Consider the following 22,422-nt stretch of genomic DNA (forward strand, 5'->3'; position numbering starts at 1 on the left):
GTACTGATCCCTGTCTCTGCTCCTGTAGGCCTCCTACAGGAGTCTCTGTATGGACACAACACAGCCTAAACAGCAGAGTATAGCACATAATTTGTCAGTGTGCATTAAATTAAATGGTGGCAAGACCTGGCCAAGGTGCCTCATATGGAATCCAAGTACTGCGAGAATCTGACGCCGGGAAGATGACTTCGGTCTCGACCAAGATATGTCTTGGGATAGAAGTTCCCATTGAAATTCCCATTGACAGGAAGTTAAAGTTAGTTTTTCTTCCCTAAGAAGATGTGCCTGTGCTGTGTTGCCTATCAAAGCTCCTTTATAAAAGTTTTTACAATAGCTTTGAAAAAGAAAAAGAATATCCATATCTCATGAATCAGTCTGGACTTTGTGTGTAGGAGGGTCTTTAATAACCACTATATAATGCCTTTTCCTCTCAGGTCTGGACATAACTGCCAGTAATCTACCTGTATTATTATCCCATCTATAATATCTACTGTATGTCCTGGCCAAAAGTTGCCTGGCATGTTTATAAGCATGGAGGGAGTTGTTACTTGGCTGAGAAATGTAAGCATGAAAGAATTCTGCAATAGACACCTGGAGTCATCTGCAGTTACCTTTTTTATTTTTGCCAATATAATTAATAATATGGTGCTGCATGGCTGCTTTAGAGGTCTCCCAGAGAAGATGCAGATTTTCCCAATGATCAATGATCCACCCAACAATAATGTATAGAAGATTTAAAGTTCTCTGTATTAGATAAACAATGCAGAAAGCACCAAAGACAATCAGGAGCATGCAAACAAAAGGACGTTAAGTAAACTAATACAGTAGCATGGTCTGAGATGAAATTTTCATGAATATCTGTTTGCTGTACTAGGGGAACAGTGGAGTTATATACTTGTGGTTTGTGTAATGGCAGGTTAATGTACTGACTTTTTTTTCTATTTTTTCTGTCTTTCATTTAATTATATTTGTGGGATATCCCCTGAAAACACCCATATGTTTGTATGTGAGGGGGGGAGTTGTTTACCTGTAAATATTAAGGATCCTTAAGATGTAAGAGGGACTGCAGCAGTTATCTCTAACATCTACTTAACCTTGCCCACTTTATTTATTATTTATTGTTATTATTTCCAACAGCAGAAGCAGCCCCCCGTGCTTCTATGGAGACTGCTGGGCTGTCAGATTTACCAAGCTCCAGAATGTGTTTGCCTCTGTAACATATAGGATGCATGCCACAAAAGATACCAAGAGATGGTTCTGTAAGAACACTCCTCAGCAATGGATGCTGCACATTACATGGTCAGCAGACTGTGCATGTACATTAGCACTGTGGGGTCCCTATAGAGAAGTTAAAAGATTGCAGTAACACACTGCAGGGACATGATCCTTTCAGAGCCTCTGTCCCTGCTGTGTATTTTAATACAGTAAATCATATGCAAATACAGTAATAATTTAGGGCCTGATTCAGAGATGGACACTATTCTCATTTAGAGATGAGCAGTTCAGATTGCTTGGAATACAAACTGCGCCAAACATTGCTAATCCAAGTCCAGCTGAGCTGCAGCTCTGGTGTTCCCACCCTACTCAGATTCCACGTCGAGAACGAACACCATCTTCCCGACTTGAGATTCTTGCGGTACTTGGATTCCATATGAGGTGCCTCGGCCAGGTCTTGGCACCATTTCATTTAATGCGCACTTACAAATGCTGTGCTATACTTTGCTGTTTAGGCTGTGTTGTGTCCATCCAGAGACTCCAGAATAATTGCAACTGTGCAGTAAATAGTGACTATAGGGGCATGCTGTGATGTACTATGCTTTTAGGCTGTGCTGTGAGTCCATCCAGAAACTCCAGACTAATTGTGGCTTTGCAGTATAGTGAATGGGAATATTGGGGCATGCTGCTGTGTGTTGTGATGTACTCTGCTGTATTGGCTGTGCTTTACTCAAGTGCGCTTTGTTCACTTGCACCAATAAGCCCTGTAATCTGTGCAGTTCGAACTGAGCAGCAAATTTAAAAATTTTAAAATAAAATATTTACTTATATATTGTTTTTGTACTGGTTGCTGGTGTGTGTTACTCAAGTGCGCTTTGTTCACATGCATCTATTAGCTCTGTGATCTGCACAGTTCGAGCTGAGCTGCAAGTTTAAAAATATAAAACTAAAACTAAAAATCTATTGTTTTTATACTGGCTGGTTGGTTCACTTCACTCACATGCGCTTTGTTCACGTGTATTTATAATCCCTGTGAGCTGCACAGTTTAAAACAAGCTCAAAGTTTAAAATTAGAAAAATAAAAAATATATACTGTATATATTGTTTTTGTACTAGTTGGTTGGTGCACTTTATTCAAGTGTGCTTTGTTCATGTATTTCTATAAGCCCTGCGAACCATACTGTTCGAATCGAGCTGCAAGTTAAAAAATAGAAAAATAAAAAATATATATTTATTGGTTTTGTTCTGGTTGGTTGCTGTGCTTTACTAAAGTGTGCTTTGTTCAGATGCATCTATTAGTCCTATGATCCACGCAGTATTCTGCAACTTGACAAATGAATAACTATCCATTTAGAGAAAAGCAACAAAATAATATTACAGCAGCTGCTGCCACCAGTCATGATGACAATGCTAGTTCAGCAACGTCATCTACTAAAGCCGGTCTAACTCAAGGGATCTAAAATAAAAAATCCAATGTACACTGTTAAAGAAAAAGACACCTAATTTAAAGGGAAGGTTTGGTGCAGAAAAACAAAAAATTGCCAACATGCTATTCACCACTTACAGTGGCAAGGAAAGCCTCAGGACTTGGCCTTTATTTCTGAGTGGAGGTTCTGCAACTGTCAGTGAGGCATCTTCTTTTGCCTCTCCTGACAATACAAGAACTTTTCACTCAGAGTCTAGTAGAGGTGTCAAAAAATTAAAATCACTAAGGCAGCAGAACAAACTGTGCATTCAAATAACACATTACCAAAGAACATTTAGAGGTATCCACATTAGCTATGTGTGAGTCTGACATTTCTCACATTGTCTTCATACAGAAGCCGCTTCCACCTCCTTTCACCATTTCTCACCATCTGCACATGTGGGGAGCAGTACACGTAAAGATAGTGATGAGGACATAAAAGGAATTAAGGATTCATGTGTGGAAGTGGAACAGGATGAGGGGGATATGTGTATACTACTACTTTCTGACACTGAGGATGTTGATGATGTTGTGTGTGTAAGTCAGCTACCAGCGGCTGCAGTTCTTGCCTATGATAAAAAGAAAGCTATTGTGATGCCCGGTCATAATACCAAAAAGCCACCTCTGTGGTGTGGGATTATTTTTAACCAAATCCTGACAATGTTTGTGAAGGCATCTGCTCCATTTGTGAGGCCAAAGTTAGTAGAGGTAGGGTGGTTAGCCATCTAGGCATCTCCTCCATATTACATAATTTGCAGCGAGTTTATGAAATGTATTTTACAAGATTAAAATATAATTAACACCCTCATCATCAACCTCCTCATTATTGGTCAGAGGTAGCCCATCCAAAAAGTTGTCTTGTGGAGGCCCAAACAAAGTACACACTTCAGCCACAAAAGTGTCCCTGTCACTGAAGTGCTCGGTTTCTAAAACTGTGCTTGTCCTTTTTAATATCCAACATAGGGTGGGAGGCCAAAAGGGCAATTCCATATTGCACCAACTTTCATTTCCGCCACTGTTGTGTTTCAACGTTTCAAAGATGTGCTATAAACTGCCATGTGTTTGTGTTGCTTAGTAACCAACCAGGTCATTGCAGACCTTGCCCAGTAATGGTGAAAACAAAATTGTAAGCTGTGAGGTGGTCAAAATTGTCTGGTAATGACTGGAAATTAATGTTATTGAAGTTAATGACACTCTAGGAACAAAAAAGGCCCAAATAAAGTGATTTTAGCTTTTTTGGTCAATTTAAAAAAAATGCAAATCCAAATCCAAAACCAGTCATGGTGGTTTGGTAAATCCAAATCCAGACGATGATTCAGAGCCAAATCCAAACCCAGCAAAAATGGGTCAACACGCATCTCTATTCTCATTGCTGTTGCATCTTTGAATGAAGCAGTGTTGAGAAAATATTTGAATGCTGTAGGAGGTGTCCATGGACCAAAGACCTTCCTCATATCATCACAGATCTGAGTGCTACATCCGGAGACTAGGCATCAGACCACCTTCATTGCACTCCTCCCACCATTAAATGGTGACAGCATGTCAAGCTGTAGCTTGGGGGCACTCCATGTAAGCTCACAGAACAGGACCAGAATGAACAGTACGCAGACACCTGCCTATAGGCTTTTTGCAAACCACCAGGATTGCATAGAACTCTGAATGAGTCCATTATCTTTCTATGTAATTGTTTGCTATTGATATTCCTCACTGGGATGTGTATGCTTGTATATAGGTCTATATGCTGTCTATTTTAAAATACTGTAATTAGCTAGCATTTGCATTGTAAACAATAATATTGCCATTTATTCTGTGAACTGCTTATTTAGGGACATCATTGCAAATGTCTGTGGATAAATAATAAGGTCTATGACAAAAAAAAATCTGATGCATTTGTCAACTTTGTGATATTCTATTTCTCATAATTGGGATGAAATATGGGTCCTGAAGCTAGGCATCTCAACCAATATCTGGATGAAATTACTTGCATAAAATGTCTTTTATTTCAAGTTAATGAAGTAGAACATTTAAGTAAGTGCTTGTGGTTTTGATTACCAAAGAAATATATCAAATCATGCCAACTTCTCTGCATGAACAGGACAATTATATAATTATTTACATTGTAAAATGCTAATCCATATTTAATTGCTGTGCTAATGTGATTAATTTGATGGATCTGTTTTTGTACATTTTATTCATACCTAAATACAGATATTTTAATGAACATCTGTTAAAATGAAATTTAGAATAGTATGTATGAAAAATTGTGGGTTACTTATTTTATTCAGCTCGAACCAAGAAACGTATGTAATAAAAATATATCACTTTTCTTTCTAAGATTTGATGAGGTACTGTATCATTAATTTTGGAAGCAGAAATGCTGAAGGCTCTATTGATTATTAAGTGTTAACATTTCACAATTACTGTTGCAATTTATAGTATGCTTTTTGGTTGCTTTGTTATTTATAGTATGGATTAGTAATTGATTGCTTCAAAAATCTATATCCCAATAGCTGTAAAAGTTGCTTCAACAGCAATATGAACTGCATGAAAAATGAAATGTAGAAAAAAAATGGATGGTGCAAGTTCATTTAAATCAATACCTCTGGTAGTACAATATATGTAGGCCTATGTATTTCAAGTGTATTTTGTAATATTTATATACAGTACACTGGAGTAACTTATGTACAATAGTGAAACATGCCTTTGTTGCCCCATACTTGAAATTAGAGATTTTGCTGCAAAATTACACTTTAATCTAGATTCTTAGTGTAATTGGCTGTGTCACATAGCTGCAATGTTTTAACAACACAATCTTAAAGTTACAGTATGCTTGTTTATTGCAGACTGTTATGGGGTTGAAACTGTTTGCTTGTTTTTTCAGCATGTCATGTTTTCACGCTACACATGCATCTCCACTTACAACTTAAGCAACATGACTGGACATTCTCATGTAGGCATAGTATAGTGAGTACATTTGCATAAAACTGCTGAAAATGTAGAGTTGGACATAAGCATAAACTGTATATTGTACATATGTTACCATTTGTTTGTTTTGCCTCTACCTTAGGGCTGGTGTAAGTGAGCACTGATTATGATGATAGTAGCAAACCAAGAGTATGTATAAGGTGTGGGAGCACAGTATGATAAATGCAGGTGGCTGTACTATGGGGGTCATTCCAAGTTGTTCGCTCGTTATTTTTTTCTCGCAACGGAGCGATTAGTCGCTAATGCGCAATGTCTGCAGTGCGACTGCGCCAAGTAAATTTGCTATGCGGTTAGGAATTTTACTCACAGCATTACAAGGTTTTTTCTTCGTTCTGGTGATCGGAGTGTGATTGACAGGAAGTGGGTGTTTCTGGGCGGAAACTGGCCGTTTTATGGAAGTGTGTGAAAAAACGCTACCGTTTCTGGGATAAACGCGGGAGTGGCTGGAGAAACGGAGGAGTGTCTGGGCGAATGCTGGGTGTGTTTGTGACGTCAAACCAGGAACGACAAGCACTGAACTGATCGCAGATGCCGAGTAAGTCTGGAGCTACTCAGAAACTGCTAAGAAGTGTCTATTCGCAATTCTGCTAATCTTTCGTTCGCAATTTTGATAAGCTAAGATTCACTCCCAGTAGGCGGCGGCTTAGCGTGTGCAAAGCTGCTAAAAGCAGCTTGCGAGCGAACAACTCGGAATGACCCCCTATATGTATTTATTTAAGTGCATGCAGTGCTGAAGCACATGCATCCATTGTATTACATTTCCATCTTATTAATTACAATTAAGGCGCTGTTATAAAAATGTCATTCATTGGAACGGAGATTTTATAGCAGCTAAATATTTTGTATAATATAAACATCACTTATAATGCAAACTTACAAATGTGTGCCAAAATATGAATTCTTCTTGCCAATTGAGAAAGTCACTCAATAGGTCATGTCTGTTTCTATACTCTGTGCAAGAGTGATGAAATGCCCCTTACACTGGCCGTAGATTGCATACTGTAATGTGCATCTGACTAGCTAACATATAGTACAAGCTCAACAGGCTGATAATCTTAATGCCTCCATGTACTGCAAAATGTATAGAGGTGGTAGAGTTTTAATTTCTAGCATGTTTGGTTTTCTTGTGTGTTTTGGGTTGCATGTAACTCCCTCCCTCATGATTACATATGCCATTTCACACTGGCAATGACTGCAAGTTAATGTTATTGATGTTAATAATACTGTAGGAATAAAAGTTGGTCAGAAATTACATTATTTTAGATGTTTTTATTAATTTTGAAAGAAATCCTGATGCAGATCCAAAGCCAAAATACTTGGAGGTGGTTTTGTAAAAAGCAAAACACAATGATTATCTAGAACCAAAATCAAAACACAGGAGTCTAGGGACAGCTCTAGTTTAGAGTTTGTGCCTGGTACATTTATTAACTGAGAGACTATACATACTGTTCTTTATAGTCTATAGTCTTAGGTAACTTGTTGAAATTTGATTATTCTCAAAAATCATCAACTCTCTCTGATGTTTGGTGGTTAGTTTATGCAACCTTTTGCCACTTCTAAGTGTTGTCATTACTATGGGTCAAACTATATTCAGTTTTGAATTTCAATTACTCATTTATTCTTGGGATACCTGTGGTTCTTTATAATACACAGATTGCAAGTAATTTATAGACACAATGGCCAGTATTTACTAAAAATCCGAGTTTGGTCGATTTGTGTTTTTTTTTCTAAGTCCCAATCCGGGAATTCACTAAGCACCAATCTCGGCAGTGTCTGGTCTATTCATAATGGTTTGAATGACAACGTCCCGAAATACGAATGAATAGACCATCGGTCAAACGCGGCTGTTATTTCATAGAATACGGGAATTCACTATTCATTCATATTTGGGTGTTAGTCTCTGAGTGCTCAAATGCGGTCGTATTTTTTTGCGATTCGTTAAAAAAAGCGGCAAAAAAATAGACCTGCTTTTTTCAGTCGTGTTTACATGTGTTGCAAATAAAAAATCACTCACACCTGAATTAGGATGCCTATAAAAGGATGTTAGGCCCATTTCAATACACCTACACTCAGAAATGGCAGCAGGACTGTGGGCCAGTGATCTTTTGTGTGCTGTGGGATTCCTCAGACTCAGACATCAGCCTGTAAGTACCCAGGGCCAAGAAACTGAACATGGTCAGCAGGTTGTACAGGTTCCGCGGAGGCTGCGCAGGCCTCATTTTTTTAGGGGGCATTTAAACTTGAACGCATTGTCCGATGATAAGATCATACAGATGTTCCGTCTAAATCGTAACAACATTTTCCATCTGTATGACCTTGTCAAACTGGGCCTAGACCCTGAGACAGCACGCTCTCGCCCTGTCTCAGGCCTGCACAAACTCCTGGCTGTGTTGCACTTTATGGCTACTGGCAGCTTTCAGGCTGTGTCTGGGGATGTCATAAGAATCTCACAGCCCTCATTTTCAAGAATCTTAACACAGGTGATGTATACCTAACAACCTCTTCTGTTTGTGTTTGTTTTAATTTCTCGGTGGCCAGTTCTGTCCTAAAATCTCAAGTTTATTGTTCTTTAAAATGTTCACACAGGTTTTGGCTGTTTTGCAGCCCCACATCGAGGACTCAATCTGCTTCCCTACCCAGGATTCTCAGTGGCATGCCGTCAGGGTAGATTTCTATGAGCTGGCTGGCATGCCCAATGTGCTTGGAGCCATAGATTGCACACACATTCAGCTGAGACCACCTAGGGGCAGGCAGCACATATATACTAACCGCCATTTTCAACACTCCACAAATGTGCAGGTGGTTTGTGATGCAAATCTCAAAATAATGAGTGTTGTTGCTGGTTACCCTGGGGGCTGCCATGACTCCTTCATCCTCAGTCAGTCATCCCTCTTTGATAAGTTTGAGACCGGACAAATGCCAGATGGATGGCTGCTGGGTATGTAATTTGATATGTGTAGGCCTGCGTATACTTTGTCCAAATACAGCGGCAGATGTATTAACCTGTAGAAGGCATAAGGAAGTGAGAAACCAGTGATCTGTGCAAGGTGATAAAGGCACCTGCCAATCTGCTCCAATATGTAAATTAACATTTAGGAACAGATTGTCTGCTGCCTTTTTTACCTTGCACATATCACTGGTTTTTCACTTCCTTATGCCTTCTACAGGTTAATACATCTGCCCCACAGTGTGTTACTTATGTGTTGCTGTATCTTATCATGAATCACGTTACTATATCTGTCTTTTAGGTGATGGAGGATATGGCTGTTACTCTTGGCTTCTAACTCCATTGTCATGACCTGATACCCCTGCTGAACACAATTACAATAATGCACATAAGTCCACGCGGAATGTGATAGAAAGATGTTTTGTTGTGCTGAAATCTAGGTTTCGGTGTCTGGATAAGTCTGGTGGCCTTTTGTTGTATAGTCCCTCCAAGGTGACTCAAATTGTGTTCTGCTGCTGCTTTCTTCATAACATGTGTTTGCAACAACATCTGCCACATTTTGAGGAGGAGGAGGAGGAGGAGGAAGAAAGCAGCCAGCAAGCAGAGGAATTAGAGACATCTGCTGATACTTGGAGTACTGATGTAGGGAGGCAGGTTAGGCAACAGATCATAAATCGCTATTTCTAAGGTAAACTTGGGTTGCTTATTTCATTTGTTGTGTCTTCATAAATAGATGTTTTGTGTTTTTTGACAAAATCCATTACTCTGAATGTGTGTCTCCTTGACACATACAAACATACCCTCGCTATATGAAAAAAAATGTTGCATGTGTATTGTGTGTCTTTTTAATATCAAAACAACAGATTATGAGTGGCATGCATTAAGTCTGGATAAGTGTTCGAAATCTTGCAGTGCTAATTTCTTACAAGCCCACATCATCCATTTAGTATTTCACTTTATCATTGTGTGTAATGTCCTAATGCACAGGTTCACAAACTCGGCCCTCAGGACCACACACAGTGCATGTTTTTCAAGTAACACAGTAGAAGCACAGATGTATGAATTACTCACAGACATATGTTAAAAGGTTCACAGGTGGAGCTAATTATGTCATTTGTGATTCTGAGAGTAGACCTGCAAAACATGCACTGTGTGGGTTCCTGATGGCTTAGTTTGAGAATCTGTGTGCCCAAAAAACACTCTTCAACATATAATATGTTAGCCTTGAGGAATACATGTGTCCCTATGTGTGATGCACCATCATATTTAATACTCACAAACTTACTGTAATCAGGAATAATTTATTTCCTAATGTTTGATGCTGTAAACTTGATGATTTGTAAGTAAATACACAGTTTGCCACACATATACATTATTGCACACATTTTTTTTTTTTAAAAGTACATATTTGTTTGTTTCTGCATCATGTGTAAAAACATGCTTAATAATTTTTAACACAGAAACATGTCCCAACAATACTGACATTCATTTGGACAATATTTTACAAACAAAACAAAGGCAACATATTACAAGCTTTTTATGCCACTCAATTGAGTTCATCTTGTAATGTTGTATAGATAAGATAGCTAAGATATGTATCACTAACATTGTAATTTGGATTGTCCGCAGGCAAAGAGAATGATTGGAATCTAGAAAGAGTAATGATTAGAAAAAAATCAAGGGGTCAGTTTACTTCCTGCTAAAGACATTCTGCCTAGCTGGCAATTATTGTATCTGCAGGCAAAGAGAATGATTGGAATCTAGAAAGAGTAATGATTAGAAAAAAATCAAGTGGTCAGTTTACTTCCTGCTAACATGTATGTGTGGCTACATCAACATTTTCCTCCTCCAATACCCTAAAAAAATGAAAAGGAATACATGTGCGTACTATTTTTTTCTATTATGTTGTCCCACTTATAATTAATGATGTTAAAAAAAGGGTCAAGGAGCTAAGTGTGATATTTTGTAAACCATCAAAAACACTTGCTAACTATTTTGAGTTAATTATCACAAATGTCTAACTTGTTTTTTTATGTTTTTTTGGGTGGCTGCTTGTCCTGGCCTTTGCCTTTAGCACTGTCATGTTGGCGTGCTCTGGTGGACCGTCTTGGTGGTGATGAGACTGGCGTGATATTTGGAGTAGTCGTACCAGAACTGCTGGTTGTTTGCTGTTGGTGCATGCATCTGAGAGTTTAATTCATGTTAGTGAGGGTGGCATTGAGTTCACGTGTAGCAGCATTTTGATTGTCTACTATTCTGAATAAACTTTCATTAATCTTTTGACTGTTTTGAAAAATGCTCATATAACTTTGCTGTTGCCTGTGCTGTTCTTCCATTAGTCTTTGCTGTTCTTCCATTAGTCTGTGCTGTTCTTCCATTATGTGCTGTAAGTTGCCCATGACCTGTGTAATGTCTGTACGCATGATTTCCATGGTATTGCCTATTCTGGTTGTTTGCTCATTTTGTCGACTCAGATTTCTTGAGATTCTTCTGAGGTGAGATGGTAGGCTTGCAAACATTTGTGTCTGCTTACGCAGGCAATCTTCATTAGTGGCCTGCTGTCTAGCCCAAATAGTCCAAAACAACTGATCAGGGCCTTGTGTTTCTGGTGTTGTTAGGCTGTGTTGTTGTGGTGGTGGTGTGCTTTGCTGTGGTGGTGGTGGTGGTGGTGGTGGTGGTGTACTCACAGGTGCTGGGGGGCTCATTCCTTGCATTAATGGCTGCATTTCTAAGATGTTTGTCTCCCCATGTCACTGTGTTGGTGTTGTTGCGGAGGGATGCTGTTCCCAGGACTCGAAGCTGAAATGTTAAACATATCTACGTTAGCTATCCATATGTTTGTGAAATGATAAAAAAATCACTACACATGGAACACATGTCATTCACTGTTGCTTTAAACTATTCTGCCTAGCAACATCATCACTCATAGCTTAAATGCATACATATGCCTGTTTGTGGCAAATGTGTCTGGTTACTTAATTGTGAAAGCAAACACTTTAGTTTTATTGTAGCTCCACCATAAAAAAACATTGTAATGCATAATGTGTTACCTTATAGCTTTGTTCCAACAAACATAGTAATGTTTTTGTATGTATTTTGCAATATTACCTCAAGCACACATGAGATTTTCAGAAAGAAAAAAAACTTTTTACAAACAAACCAACATGCTTTTTTGTTGCAGCATCTTATACCCAATGTCATACTGTATGACTCAAGTGGACATACATATCTTTACTGGATGTGGACAAGGCCATTTAGTTTGGATTCCATTTCAGCTTTTACTTACTGCGGTAAGTATTTTTGTTTTGGAAGTGTTTTGACTTAATGCGGTTATGACTGATTATGATTATGTTCTGACATTTTTCACTTTTTTTTCAGTTTGATACTCACAATCAAGATGAGGGGAGTGTGGATGACGTCTTGGAGGTGTGTCCAAAATTTGGAGTGGGGGGGACAGAACATACGGACTATAATCTTCGTGGCGGGGTAGCCTGCTGTGTTTGTGCTGGGACAGACGACCTTGCTTTCTTTTCGGCCACAGGTTTCTTGTGGTGATGTCTTACAGAAGAGCCACTTCTGCTGCTCCATACTTCTTTTGATGGACCTTTTAATGAAAGTGCATTTTTGTTATGGCCATTCCTTTACAAGCATACCCTATACTACAATGGACACTTTACCTGCTTCCGCAGTGTCATCATCATCAGATGTGTTAGGATTTACTGGCCGCCGAGTAGTACTGCTTTTTTCAGACACTGTATAAAATGAGATATATTCATAAATCATGCTATTGTGTATACATCCACCCATTATGCTTATAAACAGTTTTACATTTAGAAATGCTTGGTTTTTAATTTAAACAAACATAAGGACCAGAAATAAATAAAGTTATCACAAAAAACAACCAAAACACATATGCACTATGGCAACATCAAGACAGCCAAACATGTATAGGACACTGACATAGGCCACAAGTTCAAGGAAAGGTTTTTTTTTTTTTTTAAACACACAACTTCATTTTGTATTGTTTTAAAAAATATTACAGATGCAATATCTAATTTGCTCTGTGATGTGGCACTCCAAAGACACATTACCAGTATATGACCAAAAAAAACCCAAAACTATTTTTTTTTTTAAATGCAGTATGGTGTTACGGTACAAATACAAGCCAAAAAAAAACAACATAAAACACAAAACAAAACACAATAACATTCTCTAAAGATGACATTACACATGTAAGTGGTTTAAAAACCACTTTCCAGTACTCCAGCTTATAACATGACAACAATTTTTTTTACAAAAAAAAAACATGGAACACATATATAAAACATAGTCATAATCTAAAAAAAAAAAAAACGCACAAAAGGAAAACATTATTGCAAGACAAATCAGAGACACACCAAGTCTAAACTACACATGCTAAATATCTGTCTGAAAAACACGTGACATACAATAAAGTAAGATGTTACATTGGCTTTTAGCTAACACATGACCCAAAACAATGAATTTGCTGACACACACTTGAAGATGGGAGTAATATGCAACGTCACATGACACAGATTACAAAATAAAACATTTTAACACAAAAAAAAATACACATGCTCACCATTCTTCCTTGGCCTATCTGAATCCCGGACATGGGTTGCAGAGACAACTTCAGGAGGTATTACACTCCGCATGGGCTCCTCATACTCCAGATAACTTGCAATATAGGGCTGGCCACCACCGGTTTTTGGACTTGACACGTCGCTTTATGTCATAGTACCGTTTGCGGCATGTGTCCTCCGTCCGCTTGACCACCCCCTCACTATTGACAGCAGCAACTACTTTCGACCACAACACCATCTTCCTCCGTGTTGACACCTTGGCAGACTCAGGGCCAAATAGCTGCCTCTGATACTTCATCAGCTCACGCACCAATGCCACATTTTCTGCAAAACTAAACTTAACATTCCAGTCTTAGTAGTGGTGCGTGGCTGCGGAGCACTCTGACTGTCACTGTCACTTGAGGCTGCTGCAGCAACCTCACCCACCTCCTCCACCTCACTAACCTCACTAACAATTACCTCCTCCACCTGACCGACCTCCTCCCCCTCACTTACACCCTCCACCTCTGAGTCACACATAATTGTGTGTCTAAACAGTTAATACAGGGAAAAAAAAGACAGACAAAACACACTCCTCCACTACCACTACACAGCTCACACACACACACAACCACACACAAACACACACACACACACACACACACACACACACACAAACACTGACAAGGGACTATAAAGAAAAATAACTTGGACTAAAAATGAGACAAAACCACAAAATGCAAGACAACAAGAATGACAAGACGACTTTCAAACACAATACCACACTCAGAAATCGCTACCAACACTCCTCACCAAACCACAAATTCACCTACCTCCACAGCACAACCTCCCTCCTCCTCACCACTAACTAAACCCACGAGGTGCAGACAGTTTGGGGCGTATTTATATGGTTGCACACAGACACTCCTACCATCTGAAACACAACCAATCACGAACGGGGATGAAAATCGAAACTGAAAGTGAAAATGCGGCCGCGGGAAAAAAAAACCCTGCCGCATTTAACTTAGGAAAAAAACCAGCAAATCCAACAAAAACACGTACGCAAATGACAATGACGGCCGTAAATGTGCCAAAAAAAACGACTGGCATCGACATCGGAAAAGACGAAAACCATAAAGTCGACTGCTTCGTAACTTTGCGTATATGGATTCAAAAAGTTGCATGAAAATGCACCCGATACAAAACGAGTTTAAACACTACACAAACCGACTCAAACACGAATATTAGTAAATATTGCCCAATGCCTGTGTTTTGGTGAAGGTGTTCTTTTTTATTAAACGTCCATCCATATGTAGATTAATTCACACATTTTACTTATGACTGTTTGTGTTACAAAAGTCATAAGTGAAACTAGTGGGCCTATAGGCAGTAAGATTCACTGGGGATTTTCCCTGTATTGCTGTGCATTTGGCCCATTTGGTGACATATTTGCTGCAACAGGTCTATTAATAAATATGTGGTTTTCCATATTTATAAGAGAAGAAACATTAATAGTGCTTTGGTAAAAAAATTATATTTGAAATTGTGGTTTCTCAGCAAATTTTGCCTCCGTAAATAGGACAATGGCACCTTTTAAAATGCCACAATCCTGTTCAAAAACTAAACCTATTGCTTAGTAAAACTACCTCCGTAACTCAATTCAATGGAAGGAGAAAATCTATTAACAATCCATAAAAAAATTGTTGGCAGGAAATGGACCTGCTGGAATCATATGTAATAAACTGCTAATGCTGCTACTCACCTCTATGAGGAGAATTGATGTGTTTTGCATTCCAGAGGCCACTAGATGGCGCCCAAAGTAGCAATTAAAGTATTGCTCCTTTGGCCACGCACAGCCACTGGTGCTGACATAACTGATATGTTGTTCTGTCATTTTGACAGGCTGGTAACTAGTATTGGTATAAAAAGTTTTAACCAATGCCTAGAATGATAAGAAGTTACTTGGTGGAGCAGGACCACTTATAAACATGGGGACTTGTTTAAACTTTATAGAAAATGCTCCAAGATTAACGTAATGGTTAGCCAAGCATCTGTGGTGGCTGGCATACCACCTCTGGTGGATGACCACATCACTTAAGCATAGGCTCATGATATTGCATTGCCTGATGGACCCTTCCTGCTCCAGTAAGACACTGCTGGAATTATAAAAGGGGGACCAGCAGTTTGGGCCCCACACCAAGATGCTAACCAGCCCAAGGGTAATTGCCACAAGTTCTGTGTTCCCCAGGAGGGTTGTGCCAGCACAAATGTTTGAGATAGAGTTAACGTAGGGAACAAAGAAAAGTTCAGAGTCAAGCATGATGCCTAGGCAGTGAGCTTGTGGGGTAGGATTGATTGTTGAGTTCCCAACAGTGATAGAGTTATCAGGTTGGTAACTACTATTGGATGGTGGAAATATAATTAATTCTGTTTTGGAAATATTAAGTTTGAGGTGGTTAGAGGACATCCATAATGAAACAGCAGAAAGACGTTCAGCGACAGTGATCAATACAGATGGAGACAAATCTGGAGAGGACAGGTATATTTGAGTATCATCCACAAATGAGCCTGAAATCCAAAAGCGCTGATTAGTTTGTCAAGAGAGTGGTATATATTGAGAAAAGCAAGGGGCCTTAGACTGAGCCTTCGGGTAGTGCAACTGATAGAGGTAGCAAAGAGGAGGTGGATTCAGAGAAGCAGACAGTGAAACAGTGATTAAGTAGGTAGGATGGGAACCAACAAATAGCTGTGCCATGAAGACTTAGGGATTGTAGTGTTTCTCTAAGAAGAGAGTTGTCAATGGTGTTAAAAGTAGCAGAGAGATCTAGAAGAATAAGAAGTGAGTAATGGCATTTAGACTTCACCGTGACCAGATCATTCATTACTTTAGTCAGTGCTGTCTCTGTGGAGTGTTAGGAATGAAAACCTGGATCCCAAAGTTGTGTGAGCTAAGAAAGTGTGTGTGGTAAGTGTAGGCAAGTCTCTGAACTAGCTTGGAGGAGCATGAGAGCTAAAAGATGGGACAGTATTTTGAGAGAGTTTGGGTCAGAATTGTGTTTTGTTTTTTTTCGGAATGGGAGTAATCACTCCATGCTTAAATAGTGAAGGAAAGATTCCATTAGAGAGAGATTACAGATTTTAGTTAAGGATGGGATGAGCACAGGAGACAGAGCTTTACTTATTTGTGAGGGTAAAGGATCAAGAGGAGAGGCAGTAGAATAGGAGAATGATAAGAGTGTTGATACTTCATCTTCATTTGTAGGATCAAAAGAAGAGAAGGTGTCGGAGGGTTCAGGTAGGGAGTTGAACAGGTCACTGACTAAAAAAGAGCATGCATTTCATCTCAGATCTTTTCAATCTTGTTCTTGAAGTAGAAAAAAGATCTTGCAAATTGACAGTGGCTGATGGATTGGGTGAGAGAGGGTTGAGAAATTATTTTAATGTATTAAAAAGTTTCTTGGGGTTAGAGGCTTGAGCATAGATAAGAGTTTGTTTAGCAGAGTCCAGGACATTATGATATGAGTGGTAAATAATGTGATATGTGATTAAATCTCTTGGAATGCAACATTTATGCCACTAATGTTCAACTCTTCCTTCATAAGAGTTTTTGTAGGTGCATTGTTCATTTAGAGTGCCATGGTTGACATCTAGGCCAATGTGGAGTGTGATGGGTAACTGGAGCCACTTCATCAAAGACTATTTATAGAATCTGTTTCAGGTATGAAACAGCCATCTGAGTAGTGAATGCAGAAATTTGTGAGAGCTTTTGTTGCAGAGATGTGAAAAACGAGTTTTATGGTAAGAACTTACCTTTGTTGAAACTCTTTCTGCGAGGTACACTGGGCTCCACAAGGATAGACATAGGGGTGTAGAGTAGGATCTTGATCCAAAGCACCAACAGGCTCAAAAGCTTTGACCTTCTTCCCAAGATGCATAGTGCCGCCTCCTATATCACCCCGCCTCCGTGCACAGGAGCTCAGTTTTGTTAACCAGCCCTATGCAGTAGCAAGTAAAAGAGACGACAACTGCCAGTTGCCACAAGCACCACACTCTCCCGACAGGAGAAGTGTCTGCGGCTAATGCCATACCAACCCAAAGAAGCTAAGTGCGTCAGGGTGGGCGCCATGTGGAGCCCAGTGTACCTCGCAGAAAGAGTTTTAACAAAGGTAAGTTCTTACCATAAAACTCATTTTCTGCTGTGGGGTACACTGGGCTCTACAAGGATAGACATAGGGGATGTCCTAAAGCAGTTCCTTGTGGGAGGGGATGCACTGTAGCGGGCACAAGAACCCTGCGTCCAAAGGAAGCATTCTGGGACGCGGCAGTATCGAAGGCATAGAACCTCATGAACGTGTCCACAGAGGACCATGTAGCCGCCTTGCACAATTGTTCAAGGGCCGCATCACGTTGGGCCACCCAAGAAGGTCCAACAGACAGAGTAGAATGGACCTTAATGTGATCAGGAGCAGAGAGACCAGCCTTCACATAAGCATGTGCAATCACCATTCTAATCCATCTGGCCCGAGTTAGCTTGTGAGCAGGCCAGCCCTGTTTGAGAAATCCAAACAGCACAAAGAAGAGAATCAGATTTCCTAATAGAAGCAGTACTCTTCACATAGATACGGAGAGCCCGTACCACATACAAACACCGCTATTTGGAAGACAGATCAGGAGAACCAAGCGCCGGAACTACAATCTCCTGAATAAGGTGGAACGAAGAAACCACCTTAGCTAGATAGCCGGGACGAGTCCTAAGAACCGCCCGGTCATGGTGAAATATCAGATATGGGGAACTACAGGACAAGGCACCCAAATCCGATACTCTTCTAGCTGAAGCAATAGCCAGCAGAAACACCACCTTAAGGGAATGCCACTTAAGATCAGCTAAACCAAAAAGTTAAAAAGGAGACTCTTGTAACGCCTCCAAAACCACAGACAAGTCTCAAAAAACCACAGGCGGGACATAGGTAGGTTAGATACGCTACACGCCCTGAGTAAAGGTATGCACATCAGGTAAGGTCTCAATTTTTTCTCTGAAACCACACTGTCAAGGCAGATATTTGAACCTTGAGGGAGGCCAAACGCAGGCCTAAATCCAGGCCCTGCTGAAGAAAAGCCAACAACTTGGCTATTCTAAACTTGGAAGCATCATAATCATTAGATGCGCACCAAACAAAGTAAGAATACCAGACCCTATAGTAAATCCGAGCCATAGCCGGTTTCCGGGCCTGCAACATAGTTTGAATGACCACCTCAGAAAACCCTCTAGCCCTTAAGACGGAAGCTTCAAGAGCCACACCGTCAAAGACAGCCGGGTTAGGTCCTGGTAGACACAGGGGCCCTGAACGAGGAGGTCTGGGTGTTGTGGAAGTAGAATTGGACGCTCTGACGATAGGCCTTGCAGGTCTGAGAACCAGTGCCGTCTGGGCCACGCTGGAGCTATGAGAAGTAGAATTCCTTTTTCTTGCTTGAACTTCCGAATTACCCTGGTCAGGAGTGACACCAGAGGGAACACGTACGGCAGCCGAAACCTCCACGGTAACACCAGCGCATCCACGAATGCTGCTTGAGGATCCCTTGTCCTTGCTCCAAAGACCGGAACCTTGTGATTGGGTCGAGAACGCCATCAGATCTACGTTTGGAAGGCCCCACCTTTCCACTAAGAGTTGAAACACTTCTGGATGGAGGCCCCACTCGCCGGCATGCACGTTCTGACGACTGAGAAAGTCCACTTCCCAATTCAGGACTCCCGGAATGAATATTGCCGATATGGCCGGTAGATGGCGTTCTGCCCACTGTAGAATCCGTGAGACTTCCTTCATTGCTAGGCGGCTTCGAGTGCCGCCTTGATGATTTATGTAAGCCACTGTGGTGGAGTTGTCCGACAGTACTTGAATAGGACGGTTCTGAATTAAATGCTGGGCTAGGTTTAAGGCATTGAAGACCGCCCGCAACTCCAGAATATTGATCGAGAGGAGGGACTCCTCCTTGGTCCACCGCCCCTGAAGGGTGTGTTGCTCCAACACCGCGCTCCAACCTCTTAGACTGGCATCTGTTGTCAACAGGACCCAGTCGGATATCCAGAACGGACGGCCCCTGCACAGTTGTTGGTCCCGCAGCCACCAGAACAGCGACAGATGGACCTCCAGAGTCAATTAGATCATTTGAGACCTGATCCGATGAGGCAAGCTGTCCTATTTGGCTAGAATCAGCCTCTGGAGAGGGCGAGAGTGAAATTGAGCATACTCCACCATGTCGAATGCTGACACCATGAGGCCCAGCACCTGCATTGCCGAATGTATTGACACTTGTGGACGAGATAGGAAGCAACGAATCCTGTCCTGAAGTTTCAGGACTTTCTCCTGAAACAGGAACAACCGCTGGTTGAGAGTGTCCAATAGTGCTCCCAGATGCACCATGCTCTGAGCAGGGATCAGGGATGACTTCTTCCAGTTGATGAGCCACCCGTGGGCTTTCAGAAACTGGACCATCACATCTAGATGACGCAGGAGAAGTTCTGGGGAATTTGCTAGGATTAACAAGTCATCCAAATATGGCAGTATCCTGACCCCTTGACGGCGGAGTACCACCGTCATCACCGCCATGACTTTTGTAAAGACTCGTTGAGCCATTGTTAAACCAAAAGGTAACGCCCAAAACTGGTAATGGCAGTTGCCAATTGCAAATCTCAGGTATTGCTGATGAGACACTGCTATAGGAATATGCAGGTAAGCATCCTGTATATCCAGGGAGACCATGAAGTTCCCAGGTTCCAAGGCCAGAACTATAGAGCGAAGGGTTTCCATCCAGAACTTGGAAACCTTCACAAACCTGTTCAATGCCTTGAGGTTGAGAATGGGCCAGGAGGACCCATTCGGTTTCGGGAATAGAAACAGCGGAGAATAGTACCCCCGGCCCCTCTGTGCAAGAGGCACCTGTACTACAACTTCTGTATCCAGTAGGGTCTGTACCACCGAATGTAGAGTGTTTGCCCTTGTCTTGTCCAATGGGACATCTGTCTGGCAAAATCGATGAGGGGGTCGATTTTTGAAGGCTATGGCATAACCTAGAGTTACGACTTCCCGTACCCAGGCATCTGAAGTGGTCTTCAACCATTCCTGGGTATACCCTATAAGCCGGCCCCCCACCCTGGGATCCCCTAGAGGGAGGCCCACCCCATCATGCGGCAGGCTTATCTGTCTTGGAAGCTGGCTGACGGGCCACCCAGGCTCTTTTGGGCTTAGGCTTACCAGGTTTGGAAGTACGGACCTGCTTGTTGTACATGTAAAATTAACTTAATAGACTCCAAAAGATCAGGAACATCCACATGTGAACCACCCTCCCCATCAGCCGTATCTGAGTCAGAACCTGTGGGGTCAGTGTAAGTGCCGTCTTCATCCGACGAGGTGTCAGTGACAGCAGACAAGTGCTCACTTAGAGGACCTCTTAGACTTAGGCGAGCAACAGTCAGACTATTTAGTAGTCAGGGACTGGTTCAACTTCTTTATTTGAGCAGATAAATCGTCTGCCCATGGCAGGTTAGCTGCAGGGACCACAAACGGTTACACCGGCATTGGGGGTCCCATAAGGGGTGTTAGTTTATGAACTAGCGTATGCAGAAGCCTGGATAAAGCTGCCCACAGCGGGTCATTATTTGCCCCCGTTGCCACCGTCCCACTGGGGGGCAAGGAGCCCCCAGAACCAGAGCCAAAAGCTGCTATATTCTCCTCATAGGTATCTGCAGCTTCAGCAACACCGGCAGTGTGTTCAGCCCCAGAACCGTTACCCTCAGAAGCAGACATGATATAACTTGCAGTATCAGGTTACACAGTACAATTTGTCAGCAGCAAAATACCTCTAGCCCAAACCCCTGCGCAGTGTAGTCAGCACCAACAGAGATAAAGGAGAGATATGGTGACTAAATCACAGAGAAATATACGTAATACAGTATATCTTTGTGAAAATCCTATATTAGATAAAACCTGACGCACCAAGCCCCCTCAAGTTATAGAATATAGGGATAGCAGGTTGAGTGAAAGACACGAAATGGACACCACTCAGCTATCTAATGCACAAACAAATAGTCACAGTCTGTACAATGCAGAGGTTATTACTAACAATAATACTGCACTGGACTAGCTTACACAGATATATAACAATAGATATAACAGTACACAGTAAGAACTGGATGTATATCACAGGGTAATTGTACTAGGAAACCCTGACTAAGTGCACTCTTTCTTACTAACACTGACTAAAAAAAGGCAGGTAGAATACTTAAGTGTCTTGTAAAGTCACAGCACTGACAACCAGGCAGCTTTACATAGGAGGATTTGCCCAAGCAATCCCAGGAATAGTGAGCTGAGGGATAATGGCACCGCAGACACTGCCAGGGAGTGAGGGATAGACAGATATGCAGCTCCAGAGTGGAAACATTTGCAGGAAATGGCGCCCTGGGGCTGGGGGATGGGCTCCATGTCTAAGCCTTATCCCCTCTGTTGGCAAAACCACCGGGTACTGCAGGCTACTTGTAAAAAAGGTTTAGAGAGAAAACCTGACCTGCACCCATGCCCTGGTGATCTAGTGGGATCGCCTGTACTGCCACAGTATCCACCGCCAGCACACGTGGCCCGCCTCCCACCGGCCGCGCCGGATCACGCTAAAGTGTGGGTCCCATGAGCTTATCTTACCTCCTCTTACCTCCACTTACCTCCTCCCGAAGTGCGGCCACACGATCCCGGAGAGCCCCAGCCATGTGTGACTAACTTGGAAGAAAGCCGGATCCTCCAGCTGTAGGTACCTGGCAACCAGGGCACGGGAGTGTACAGCGCCGCTGGGGGAGAGATGGAGCTGCAAGCAGGCAATGTCTACTGACATCCAGCACAATCTGTGCCTCTGCTGCAGTCCTTGTAGTCTTCTTTTTTCCTCAGAAAAAGCTTTTTCTAGAACTGATGTGAGCAGATCTTCCTGTTACATGCTTCCACTGCAAGCACCAACTACAAACTGAGCTCCTGTGCACAGAGGCGGGGTGATATAGGAGGCGGCGCTATGCATCTTGGGAAGAAGGTCAAAGCTTTTGAGCCTGTTGGTGCTTCGAATCAAGATCCTACTCTACACCCCTATGTCTATCCTTGTGGAGCCCAGTGTACCCCGCAGCAGAAAGTTTTTTTCTTAAATGAATATGATTAATATTTCTGCAGATTTGAGAGCATGCAGGTAATAATAAG

This window comes from Pseudophryne corroboree, chromosome 5, assembly GCF_028390025.1.
Source record: "Pseudophryne corroboree isolate aPseCor3 chromosome 5, aPseCor3.hap2, whole genome shotgun sequence".
Taxonomy (NCBI): domain Eukaryota; kingdom Metazoa; phylum Chordata; class Amphibia; order Anura; family Myobatrachidae; genus Pseudophryne; species Pseudophryne corroboree.